We start from the raw sequence: 13789 nt of genomic DNA on the forward strand, positions 1-13789 counted from the left end.
GGAGGCTCTGGGAGCTGTAGGGTCTCTTCTCCAGCCCCTCGGGCACTTCCTGTAACAAGACTTCAGCCTGCCCAGCAGCCCCAGGGATTGTTCTAGAGCTGTGAGTGGTCGCCATGGTTTGTGGACACTGAAATGTCAGGAATGTCAAACTCGGCAGGCATCTTCCCTGGGGCTCTTGGGGGAGTTGTTTAAAGGAAGTGTCATGGCTGTGACTATTTATAGTGCATTAGCCTGTGCTCATGCCCAGCCGCTTCTGTCCCCTCCTTGTGTGTGCGTGCACATGTGTGTGTGACTGTAGGCGTGTGCACACGTGTGTCCGTCTGCTCGCAAGACTTGCCCGTCAGGATTAGAATGAACAGTCCCGGGATCTGGGTTCCAGCCAGCCCTGCCCAACCACGCCATGTGGCCTTAAGCCCGTGGACTCGTGAACACTCTCTGAGCCTCTCTTCTTTCACCTTTAAAATGGACTTTAACCCTTTAGGGGTTGTCCAAGAATCAAGGGAAATAATAGATGTGAAAGAAAGCTGTCTAAAATTACTTTTTAGAAAGAAAGGGTGTGTGTATGGATTCATTCATTCAACGAATGTCCGTTGTGCCAGGTGCTAAGAAATTAGCAGTAAGGAAAAGAGAATCAGCGTAGCCCTGGCTCTCATGAAGTTGACAGTTTAGTAGGAAAGACCTGAATAATAAACACAAATACAAAGATTGTGCTCAAAGTCATAAAAGACAAGAACGGTGCGCTCTGGGAGCGGGACTGAGGGGTGTGTATAGAGAATAAACTGCAAACACCGGGGAGGGGGATGGGCAGGACCCTGCGCCCCGGACAGCCCTGGAGGCAGGTCCAGACAGCACGGGCTACCCAGGAGGACCTGGGGCTGGAAGTCTGTCCATAGGGGACAGGACACAAGGCCCATTAGTCAGAATAAGACCAAGATCCTGGGAATTTGCCCCAATAGGGATGAGGCTGATGGTGTGGGATGAGGTCCCAGTGTGCAGACCAGTGTCAGGAAAGGCGCAAGGAAAGGGAGGCCCAAGAGGCAGGACAGGTGGTGCTTTGGGGGAGCAGTAGGGCATCAAAGTCAAAGAGGACTAGCCACAGGACTCCCCACTAGGGGTGGGGCCCCAAACCTCTGTGTCTGGGCCAGGCCAACTCTTGCCCACATGGCACAGCTGGCAGCTGACAGGGGGCTCTCTGCTCAGCTGCGGGCACCTTCCTTCTCCTCCCCTTGCCTAGTGTGAGGTCCTCTTAGCTCAGGCCCCAAACACTACCCCAAGGCTTTAAACCTGACTCGGGCCTCCCCGCTCTGTGCCCCGTACTGCTCCAGGTCAGAGCCCCCTGCATCAGTGCTGGCCTCCTGAGCCCCCACGCCAGCCAGACCTTCTTGCGCCCTCCTGCGGGGTCCAGCAGCAAGCAGGGCTGGCTGGGCCTCCTCATACGCCTCTCATGGGGCACCCGGTGGGTTTCAGAGTCTGAGATGGGGATAATTTTCCAGATGGAGGCTCAGTGATCCCAGACCAGCAAGCAAATGTGTGTTCAATGGATGAATGAGAAAAAAGCCAGAGATGTGAAGATATTTGGAAACACAGTGACCTTTCCTAGCTAAATGAAACACGTGGAGGCCAGAATTTCCAATGCGCAAGGAATGGCTACCCCCCGAGATATCTTGTTCCGGAGGGACTTCTAAAGAGTTAACAGACTCACGCACCCCTAAACAGGTTTAATGTTTTAGCGCTATAATCACAGAAAGCAACTGTGACCTGGCTCTTGACATTCTTATTATCTCCTTAGGTAACTCTGGACACAAAGTGAGGTTCTCATTGAACCCTCGTAGTAACACTATGGGGTGGGTGCGCCTTGTGTCCATTTCAAAGGAGACGACCCAGAGTCAGCAGGTTCGGCCTTGCCGGTGGGCAGAACGCAGGCGACCACACTCCAGCTGCTTTAGACAGCAAGTCGTCCTCTTGACCTTGGAGTTTGGCTTGGGCAGTTTGCTGTTGGTTAGTTTCATTTGTGTGACTGAGACTTTGAAATGACTTGGCTCCTCTTTTGTGTTTGTTTCCATCTTTGCAGGATTTGCTAAAGGTTGATCCGGGGCTCTAGCTGCCCCCACGTCATTCTCCGGCCACACGTCCATTCTCCTGACACTGACACTGCAAAATCCCATGCTGAGGAAGGGTCTTCTGCAGCTGGGAGCCTGCCCGGGAGTTGCGGGGGCAGCCAGCCGCTGTCCTTTGTCATCGGATCTCCACTGGGAAGACAAGCTCAGCATGGATTCCTGGGAAAGGCTTGGGCTAGGAAAAGAAATGATGTTTCTGTAGAGGAACCAAATATTCCAAGATACCTCCGTTAATTAAGAAAATCTAGGGCAGTAATGCACAGTCCCCACGGTAGGTTATAAAACCATTGTGTTAGGCTGAAGCAAGTATTACAAAGAAATACACAATGTCATTACCAAGGCTTGGATGACAAGCATTCTTAGCTTGTCATTCATCCCTTTCTTACCTCTGAAAACGCTTTGTACGGCATTCAGGCTTCCACTTTAAATGAATTAAGCTGTGTAGTGCTCTCAGAGCACTTTGGGGACATTGCAGAGACCCTCTCTGTAGATTTGAAACTATAGCTAAGAAAATTTAGTGAAGTGGTATGACTCGCAGAAATCAAACACGACTATGCAACAAATATGACTTTATTTTTCTACATTACTAGCTCCCACTGTTCTGAGCCGTTAATAACTAATCTCAGTCATGTTGTCATTCCCTGCCTCCCTTTCTCTGGGGCTCCAGTAAGTTCCAAGGGCAGGGTGATGGGGGCGGGAATTATACGGCAGTTCTGAAGCGATGGGGAAGGGGATATCGCGTATTCACTGTCATCTTTTCACACTGGTATCAACTAATATCAACTCGTGGTATTAACAGAGACTTCCATGGTCGCATCTGACCTGTGGCCAAGCGCCCACACAATTTGTCCACAGGGCCTCCTCCTGGGCTGTGTCCACTCTCAGTTATTCTTAATGTTACTCTTGGACCCACGGACATGATTCAGCAGCTCCTGTGTGGTGCCAGGAACAGAAAACTCTGGGAGGTGGACAAATGTCCTGTCCACCTGGTCACCCCATGCCATTTCTTCTCCCAGAAGCCACTACTCCTAAGTGTTACAAACTTATTTGGGATTTCAGCGCCTCCCTGAGCTCACAGCGCAGGGAATGGGTCCCTCGGCCGGTTTTCTCCAGAACCCGTGCATCTGAGCACCATGCTCCCCGCCTGCTTCTCGCTAACCCAGGCCTAGGCGGAGGGGGGGAAGCCCGGCTCTTAGCCGTGCTTTGCCCTCCCGTATTTTCTATGAAATACGTTGTCTATGCCCTGAGTCCTTTCTTTTCCTCTAAGGACATCAGTTTGGTTTGTTTTGATCTGAATTTTTAGACGTCACTTACACACAAGAAAACGCATAGGTTTGAAGCATTTTGAACGTGATACAGAACGTTTCCCTCAACCAAGCAGGTTCCCTCATGACAAGGCCTAGACTGTTACAAACAAAAAAAGCCAAAGGGTTCCCCCTTATTGTCCTCTCTCCTACTCTGCCACCTCCCCTGCTGAGGTAACGAGAACACCTGGTAACCTGCAGCCACCCAACAGGGCCCAGATATGTAAAGAAACGCCAAGAGCGAGGGGGCCCATGAGGTCATGTTTTAAGACAGTGTCTTCCCTGTTAATCACCCAATGACAAAGAATTGTCCTCATGGCACTCAGGCAGCACATCACAGGGTACCGAGAGCTTTCGTACCTATTCATCTCAGTTACCCATACAATGACTTGCAAATTAGCAAGCCCATTTGACCTATGAGAAAACTGAGGCTCAGAGTGCAGATGTGATTTTCTAACGATCCACAGCTGGTAGATGCCAGCGATGAGACCGGATCCAGGCTCATGCACTATATTTCTGTTTCCAGGGAGTCTAAGCATTTCTAGCCCTCAGAATAGAGACTGGGAAAGGCAGTCCCTGATGCAGCAGGGTCTGAAGGGCTCCCAGGCCCCCTCCCCTCACCCAGACCCCCTCAAGTTCCCTAGGAGAGGGTTACCTCCTTTTACTCTCCGTTAGCTCTTCCCGTGTATTAAGGCATCCAAGACCTCCTCGGCAAGCTGCCCCCGTAGAGGATGCCATGGAGACAGGGCTTGGCAACTGTACTTCAAGGAGGAAAGGAGCGTTGGAAATGATGCCAAACAAGACAGTGGCCCAAAGCATGGCATGGGGCTGGACTCCCTGGGTCAAATCTGGTCTTTCTCACTTACAAGCTGTGTGATTCTGGGTCACTGAGCAAACGTGGTTGTGACTCAGTTTTCTCGTATGTAAAGAGAAGGTAACACTAGAAGGGTTACTGTGAGAGTTACACGAGATCATGCAGGTAACACAGTTCATGGCCTGCATGATACAGAGTGAGCATCAATGAATGCTAACTAGAACACCGGCAGGTGGCTGTAAAAATGCACAGTCACGAATGTTTCACTGGTGTGTCATTAGCACTGCAGAGCGACTACATCGCTGTGGTTGAAGCTAAATAAAATACAGAGCCAAATCTCTTCACTTAAAACGTTTTGTTTGGGAAGCAAGAATTGCAATTTGGGACATACTCACAGACTGGTTGTTCTTCAGTGTGTCTGAAGAACAAAGAGAAAGTTGAAGGTTTTATGAAAAGGAGAAACATCACATATTTTTTTGAAAGTTCATTGGCACTAGTAACGTTTTTTTTTTGGGGGGGGGCAGTTGGCAAGCTCTGATTGGCCAGTGATGACAGTGGGTAAAACTATTGTTGGAGTCACAGCAGGTTGTTTCAGTGGCTACTAGATAAAACCAGTTTCAGGTTACAACAGGCCGGTTTAGCAGCCAGGCCTGCACAGGACGACATCCCAGAGCAAAGTTATGTGCTGCTCTGAGCACTTCCCTGCCCCCACTCCACTCCGCCACCCTGCTCCTGCCTCTCAACTGTTTTCCTTGGGCACCACCAGAATGACCCAATTTGTGTGATCAGCTTTCTCCCTGTTTTGTAAATCCCTTAGGAAAGCTTCCGGGAATGACCCAAGGCTGCCGGTTGGAAATGGAGGGGAAGCAGCAGGTAGAAGCCAACACCCCATTCTCCAGCGAGAGCAACCAAAGGTGAGCACTGACGGAGAAGAGTGATGCTGTCCCTAAGAAGTGGGCCAGCATGAAACTGAACTGCGGGAAAAGCCAGGCACGTCTGAGGGTGCTCGTTCTGCTACCACTCGCCAGGCAGAGAGACGTGGGGTGACACGTGGCTGCGAAGGGCCCCTCAGCCAGGCGGGCCAGTCACCCAGAGCAGCTCCTCCCAGATGGGAGCCTCCCAGGGCTGCCAGCAAGGAGCGAGGGAAGGTCAAAGCCACGGAGTGGGGCTGAGGGGCCAGGAGCCACCTTATGAGGTCCAAGGGCGGAATTTGAAACAGGGCCCAGGGAGCCTGGCGGGGCCGTTGGGAGCTGTGCAGAAACGGAGAAGACCCGCTCCTGTGTGGGGCTCAGGAGAGTCCCTGGCTGCGGGAGCCAAGCTGCAGGGCACAGGGCCTCACGTCTGCAGCGGAGCTGGAGGTTCGAAAGCAAAGGGCCTTTTGGAGGCTGAGGAGAACTGGTTTGTTTTGGCTTTTTTTCTCATTAAGAAATTGGAATCTGAAAGCGCCTTTCAGCTTATTGTTGAAAACCATCAGGACCTGAAAATTAGAGGCTGAGACACAGATTTCAGCAAATTTAAACTCACTGGAGCGAGGTGGAAGAAATTATGGGCAGCTCCCTTAGAAAATAAAGGGAAGACTGGCCATGTTAGAGAACACGGTGCACGCCTCTTCCTGGTGCTAACCCTGGTCACATGTGACCCGTGATGCCTTTCTCTGCTGGGACTGAAAGGCCAGTTCTGGGTCTGACCACTGTGCCCTGGGGCCTGACACAGCCCCGCCCAGAGGAACACTCAACTAGCGCTTGTGGAATGTGAGGACAAAGGACCGGTCTCAAGAGCCTAAATCCTTGAAGGTCACAAGAACTCCCCCAGGCAGCTCGTCACTTAGCACTGCACAGATAGCAATTTTCTAAAAACTCATAATCGTAATTTCTTATCTCTGTCTTTCACTTTAGTTTGCTGTTTTATGGCGTCTTAAACCATCCCATAATTCCATGGATGTGCAGCACGAAGAATGGAGGAGCAATTCTGCCAACACGCAGGTGGATACTAATCAGAACTGACATCCATGTGACATTTTACAGTTCACAGAGCACTTCTGTCACAATTCCAAGGTCTTCAGCTTTGGAGGAGACTGAGCTGAGGGACATGGGAAAAGGTCATTATCTTAGCGACACAAAAATGACCATGAGAAATTATTTACAAGTAAAACCACCTGAGTTTTGTTACTCAACCAAGCCCTCACTGTTTCCAGCATCCAGGTGAGTAAATGACATAAATTCTCCACTAAAGATTGCAGAAGAGGCTGGGTGCGGTGGCTCACACCTGTAATCCTAGCACTCTGGGAGACCGAGGCGGGTGGATTGTTCAAGACCAGCCTGAGCAAGAGCGAGACCCCGTCTCTACTAAAAATAGAAAAAGTTAGCAGGGCATGGTGGCATGCAGCTGTAGTCCCAGCTACTTGGGAGGCTGAGGGAGGAGGATCACTTGAGCCCAAAGTTTGAGGTTGGTGTGAGCTAGGCTGACGCCACGGCACTCTAGCCCAGGCAACAGAGTGAGACTCTGTCTCGGAAAAAAAAAAAAATGTAGAAGAAAAAGTAAAAGGAAAGGAGTAGGAGAGAAGCAGCCCAAGCCTAGACACCTGTCTGCAGTGGGCCCTTTACCCAGAGGTGAGCTGGGACTGAAATCTCTCCTGAGCATGGAAAACTTGGACCAGAGCAGCAGCCAGTCAGGACCGCCCTAAGCTGAGAGGCTTGGTTGCGTGATGGTCCCCTTGGAGGATGACCATGGGACATGCAGGGAGGCGGGATGAGGGTGGGGTGGCGAGTGAGGCTGTTGCTTTATCTCTGGGGCCTTCCCTTGGTGCAGAGAAAATAATTTCTCTTCACAAGGGTGGGGAGAATTAATTAATGGTTGTAAAGACCTTTACGAGCCCTGTTGAAAGGTGCTCGGCCAGCTCTAATTAGCCAGGTTTCAGCTGCCCCTCGTTTCTATCTTGACACAGCATCTCTGCGCTGGAAGATGTTAAGCACGATTGCTCCATGTGCTACTGTCAGGAAGAGCTGTCACCAGAGCATGTGGCTTGCGTGGTATGTGTCTGCATCTCCACTCACTGCCCAGGATCCCAACCCCCTGCAGGGAGGTGGTATCTTGTGGGGGGGGGGGCTGTGACACCACCCAACTCCGCCCAGCTCCACCCCTGGAGGAGGCAGCTGCCTGGGAGGCGTCATTGGACAAGCTCAGAAAGGCCTCACACATCCAAAACAGCTCCCTGCACCTTGTCATGGGGGCCGGAAATTCCTCCACTGAAAATCCACTCGTCTGGGTTTTGGTTGCTTTCTTGAAAGATCTAGGCCGTGGGAGTGGGAGGAGAACAAGCCCCGGAGTCAGAAAACCTAGTTCTGAGTTTTCTCCCTTGCTTTGCTGCTGGCTCTGCCCCCACTGGCCTGGTGACCGGGATAAACCCATTCTCCTTCTTTCTTGTTTTTTTTCCCATCTAAAATGGCAACGCTAATGCCTGTCTCGCAGGGCTGCCGTGAGGATCAGATGAGATAATGGATGTGAAAGCCAAGTGTCGCAGAAATGTAAGGAGCATTATTATTCCTAAAATGCTGCTAGTCGGCCAGGCCAGATAATCCCTGGCAGGGATTAGCAGAAGGCTCACCAGGCCCAGACGGGCACCCGGGGTGGGCAGAACAGAAGAGCCCGGGGGGCCACCGTGGGCAGAGACCCCAGGAAAGGAAGACGGAGGGACCCTCACCACGGGCACAACTACCAAAGTTTTGGTGGGGGAGGGGCTCGAGGTCTTTCCCCTCTGCCCCAACAACTGTGTGCACTTACAGGGAAAGTGCCACCAAGGACGTGCAGGACGAGGAGTGACGGCTGTGGACACCCACTCAGTTGAAGAACCAATAAGAAAAATAACTGAATGTGCCAGGGTCTACACAGACAATCACTCAGGTAATTTAGACAAAGAGGCCCAGTTTTGGCACGAGCAGCCCATATACGTCAGACCGGAGTAATTGCTTTCTTTGTCAGAATTTCCTGGATAATTTCCTGCCTTTGTTTGGCTGAAAGAACCTGGCCTTGCATGGGGAGCCTGCTTGCCAAACGTGATTGGGCCCTTAGAGATGAAAGACACGGAGTACACTATTTTCCATAAACACGCTGGCACATGCATTAATTATCACAAGGGGAAAAGTCGGCCCCTGTGTTTCACCTGGGAGGCGGCGGGGAGAAGAGAGGACAGATCCGTGCAGGACCGCTTTAGTGCTGCTCACCGGGACCTGTTGGGATTCAGGCTTTGTCCTGGGCATTTTGCATTAAAAATCTCATTTAATCTTCACCACAGACTGTGAGGCAGAATTCAGGAATGGAAAGAACCTGGGTTTAGAAGCTAGACATTGGAGGATTTGATTCTGTACTCTGGCATTTCCTGGGTAGACCGGGCAGGCTGTTTCATTGTCAGAGCCTCAGTTTTCTCATCTGTTAAGTGGAAATAATGGTGGCCTTGTTGTGTTGCGAGAGTTCACTGCAGGGTGACTGTGCAGCACCCGGGACTCAGGGACAGGAAGTCCCCTCACTTCACTCGAGAGTAGTCTGAGCACCTCCACGGCTGACTTGCTGGGACGCCCGCCCTCACTACAGGAAGAGCGATGGGCCTGTGGAGGAGGATTGTTGGAGGTCACAGCAATGAACTCAAACAGGAATGGCACAAACTGGGGACCAGCAAGGAAGCTGGAGATGAGAAAACCGCGGGAAGATCAGATGAGATAAGGGATGGGGATGTGCTTTGAAATGCCAATGCCTATGAAAACGGGAGTTGCTTCTACCATAACAGAATCCTGCAACAACAGTGGGATTCCTGTTTAGGCTTCCCGGGGTTGTAGTGAGAAGGCAGGAAAACAAAGGCCAGGGCAGAATCCCGGTCAATGACACACGTGGAGGAGTGTGGCTTTAGAAGAGGAAACTCTGGAACGCTCCCCTCCTCCTCTCCCCACCTGTTCTCCAGGCACGTCTGTCCTCCGGACCTGAGGCCGCAGGGAAGAGGCTCCCTTGGCCCCGGCGGAATGCAGATGCACTTGACAAAGAGCCTCCAGTTAACCAGAGGGGCAGCACGGTGGGGCTTGGGCATCCTGGCCTAGTCCTCACTTCCCTTGAGCCTCTGCTGAGGGCCAGAGCCTTCACCAGGCAACCCACCACAGCCCAGCCTGTCTGGCCTGGCACACGGCATGTGGGGTGTCATGGCACAGGGGACGGTGCCACAGACTGGAACTCACTGGAAGTTTCCCCCACGCTCCTGGCTGAGCGTTTCCAGTGTGCAAGAGCTGAGTCTAACATTCCTCGCTGCCTCTGAAGATGGTCCTGTGACCAGAACAGGGCTATAATGAGCCGGTGATTCGATCCCCTCCAGACAGAAGGCAAAGACTGTGCCTCTTGGGCAAAACATCAGCTGACCCCCAGAGGCCCTGGCTCCCAGCCCGCAGGGAGAAGTCACACGGTCACACTTCTCCAAACAACTGCTGCTGTGAGGCCTTCAGAGGGCAGCTAATTGGGTTCTCACCTGGCAAACTCCAACCTGCAGTCACGAGCTGGTGGCCCGGCTTCCTATTCCCAGTCCCTCTGGGACTCCGCTGCCTCCCTCTAAGGTGACATTTGATTTCCTTGATCAGTATAAACAAGAATTCTGCTTTATTCAAATAACTCCAATTAATTGAAAGATCTACTGTGTACAATACACTGTGCTTGCACCTGGTGGTAGAGTCAGAAAAGAATGTTATGTGCCCTGACGTTTAGGAGTTGAGAACCTAGTGGGGAGGTGGTGGACGACATCACGCGGTTAAGTGGCCGCCAGAACAGCGATGGGGACACGCATGCAGGTCGGGGGGCTTCCTGGGCGAAGTCGTTTGTGGGCTGGGCCTTGAAGGGCAGGTGAACAGGAAACGGAACAGGACACAGTGAGCTGCCATTTCACCCCACTGCATGGCACAAATTTAAGTCTGACGATGCCGAGTACATGGAAGATGTGGATCCGTAGGTTGTCTTTACCTGTTGGCCGTGGGAGTGTAAATCAGCCGCTCTGGAAAACAGGTGAACAGCTCCCGGAGGAACACCTGCAGGTTATGCACCTTGGAAAAACTTTCAGACAGAAGTCTTCATAGCAAGACTGTTCAAGCACCCAGCAGCGGGAGGCTGGATAAACCCACGGAGGCACGTCCACACGTGGGACTTCACACAGCAGTCAAAATACACGAACTGCAGCGACACAGAACAGCCTGGGTGAAGCTTATCAACTTACTAGTAAGTGAGAAGAGTGAGTCCTGAAAGATTAAATACAGCGTGACACACTCTTAAAGAAGGTAGAGAGATAAAATTTAATGCCTGCATTTTAGGACCACAAGGAATGATGGGAGGACAGAAAAGGAAGATGAGGAATCACAAACTTACATCTTCTCTGCCCAGACCTTTTAATTTAAGCCTGACTTAAAAGGGTGTTGAGGGAGAGACTCATGCTAGAAATCCCAAATGTGGTTAAAGAATCCCACAGCAGGGGCGAACAGAGGCCTGTCCCCAGGCAAGGCCTGGGGAGGTAGCAGGACAGTGTCCCCTTTGCCCAGCACGGTGATGGGCAGCAGAGACGTGGTGGTGAGGGTGGAGCTTCCAGAACTTCAGGGAAGGTGAGAGGAGAGGGAAACATTCACAGAGCAACTGAGAGGGGCACGGAGGAGCTAAATTATTCTGCCGGAACCCGGCCGCCCTCGCAGTCGGGGCCAGGAGGCCGAGGCTGGGGCCTGCATGGCCCTGCAACCGAGACCCACAGGGGTGGAGAGTGTCGCTGCCCACCGTGCACACACAGCACAGTCCCGTGCACACTCGTCCCCTCACCCTAAACACATGCCCACCCCTGTGGCTCGGCTTGGCGAGTTAACCACAACCCTAAGGACAGGGGCGGGGGCTAGGGGCAGTGGCGGGGAGCACTGGGAAGAGGCCTGCTCTGTTTGAGATCACCCTCCTGCCCCCCGATGCAGTGGGGACCAAGTAGGCATTGAGACCAGTCACAGAAAAGTAAAGAAAATCAGCACGATGGCAAAGTGTGGTGGCTCTGGGGACAGGCGGCCTGAAGTTTGCGCCCCGGCTCCTCCACTTAAGAGGTGAGTGAGCTCGGGCAAGCCCCTTAATTTCTCTGTGCCTCAATTTCCTCATCCACAAACTGGTATAATGTGGGAGCAGCTGGTATAGCTGGAATGGGGACCCACAAGAACTATTGGGAATAACGCCTGGCGAAGAGTGGGTCCCCCTCAGATGTAAGCACTTCTCATTTATCAGCGCGATTGGTATTTCTTGTTCATGAGAGTTTGAGGACAAAGATTTGCACCTGCTACTCTGTGAGCTCCCTTCTCTGCTGCTCTTCCCGGCTGGGCGAGTGCTGTGAGGAGCGGGTGTTGGTACCCGTGATGCTGCCAGCCTGTTTCCTGGGTCAGCTGCCCCCCATTCACGCCTGGAGGAGTCTCTACCACCCAGCCCAGAACACTGAGTCACCAAGCACCCTCTCTGCCCCTACACGCCCTATAAACGTTTATAAATGGCCCCTCCGCTGTCTCACACTTCATCTGGGCTCAGGTCCAAGCCTCTCCCCCATCCTCCCCAGCCTCCCCTCCAGCTCAGCCTCTCGGCTCCAGGCTGCTCAGCTTTTCACCAGCCTTAAAAAGAAAATTCCCCTTAACCCTCCACAGCTAACATCCTGTCCTTCCTTCTCTGCTCATGCAAACCTCTTAAAGAGAGGTCCATGTTCCTGGTCTCACCTGGAGTTTCTCGCATTTGCTACTCGGTTGCAGTCTGACTTGTGCTATACCCACCCCTCCCAGCACCCTGGGACAGTCCCGTGTCCCATCAGAACACGGTTGTCAGCGCGCATTTCTCCAGCCGTCTCTGCCACGCGCAGCCCTCTCGATAACTCCTTCTCGCAGCTCGGGACTCCACCGGCGTCCACGGTCCCTTGTTTCCTCCCACCCTGGGGCCGTTTCCTCCAGGACTCCTTCTTCCATTTGCCCCTGAATGAAGAGTCTGTCTCTGGCCGCATCTTCTTCCCCTTTACTCACTCTCCTGGGATGATTCAACTGTTGACAGATTCAATATTTGCTCCAAATATTTGCTGATAACGTCCGTTCTCCTGTCCACCTCCCTTTTAGAGGTCACTACGCGGGTGCCCTGCAGTCACCTGAAGCTCACTTGTCAAAAATGGAATTCATGGTCTTTCCCCAAAACACACAACTCCTGTCCTATTTAATATTTCTTTACTCGGAAGCCCCCATCCTCCCAGCCAATGTGGGATTCACTCTTGCTTCCCTCTTCCCTGATGCTATCACCAAGTCCTGCTGCTTTTATTTCCAAAATATGTCTTCTCTCCATTCCTACCATTACCCTAATTTGGGCCTTAACATCTCTGGCTACTCGGTGTCTGTAGCTTGGTACCTTCCTCAAACTCACCCTCTCCTCTAGAGCCAGAATGTTCTTCCTACAGCCCAGGCTGTCCTGCTCCCAGCCCGCCTGGGAGAGACGTGAGCTTCTGCACCAGACATAGAGGCCTGGCAGTCCCTATCAGCTCACTGCACCTTCTTCCTGCTCTGCCTTCCCCAGGTGGAACAGCCCCTGTGACAGCCCCTCCACCCCACACACCCCACGTGCCCCACGTGCCCCATGCATCCCACGCACCTGCCCCTTTCTCATCTCCTTGCCTGGACTGGGGCTGTGCCCTCGGGCTGCTCCCTGTGCTTGTCCACCCCCTTACCCAGACGCTGCAGCTCCCCCTCAGGGCCTTGGCCCAGGCCCCACCTCTTCCAGGGCACACTTCATGGCTCCCCAGGTGGGGCGGGTCCCCCACCCTGAGCCCCAGACGAACGCCCCTCACCGTACTTTCCCCGCGGTACTTCAGTCGCTGGTCCGTATGTCCGCTGCCCTCAGCGGACGTGGTCAGGAGCTGGTCTTCCAGACTGAGTCCCCTCAAGACCTAGCGCAGCCAGTGTTTGCTGGATAAATGAATGAAAGACCTTGTGGGGCCCCTTCTCGATCTGAGCTCGCTTATTTGTCTATTGACTTTAGAAACTGCTAAACTTTTGAACCTGAAAGGAAGCAGGAGAGAAGTAAAGATGGAGGAAGAGTGAGGCCTTAGCAGGAATCCACGCTGTGCGAGTCTCCGCGCTGTTCTAAGCAGGTCTGGTGGACAAAGACTCCTCCAAGGTGGTCTGTGGGCAACTCAGACCTTGCTCAGAGGTGGAGACACTGAGCTGAAAACCAAGTTCGCCTACTGACCCTCCCGTACAACTCTAGGAAACAGGTTTCCATTCTCTTGGCTTCTATTTCCCATGTAGAAAATGAAGGTAGCATTTCCATTTTGTGATTTATTTATTGAATGAGTATTTCGCATACGGATGTGGCTCCATATCTCATGCTGTAAATGGCAGTTCAGTTCCAATGTGCCAAAAAGCAAAACACAGAAAGCATGCAAAAAAAGAAGAAAACAAAACTGCATATTTAGCTAGCAGTGGAGCAAAGATAAATTTCTGGCTCTTGAAAAATTGAGCCTGTCATCAGACAAAATTGATAGGTTCAAATAA

General features: G+C 52.3%; 1 long non-coding RNA gene across 1 annotated transcript; it reads left to right on the plus strand.

Annotated features, from left to right (window-relative positions):
- Positions 1–7735: 7735 nt before the first annotated feature.
- On the plus strand, positions 7736–13378 carry LOC123636409. Its single transcript, XR_006734520.1, has 3 exons — positions 7736–7759; positions 8018–8135; positions 13275–13378. It is a non-coding gene; the product is annotated as an uncharacterized LOC123636409 (long non-coding RNA).
- Positions 13379–13789: the final 411 nt, after the last annotated feature.

The sequence above is a fragment of the Lemur catta genome, chromosome 4 (genome assembly GCF_020740605.2).
Source record: "Lemur catta isolate mLemCat1 chromosome 4, mLemCat1.pri, whole genome shotgun sequence".
NCBI classification, from domain to species: domain Eukaryota; kingdom Metazoa; phylum Chordata; class Mammalia; order Primates; family Lemuridae; genus Lemur; species Lemur catta.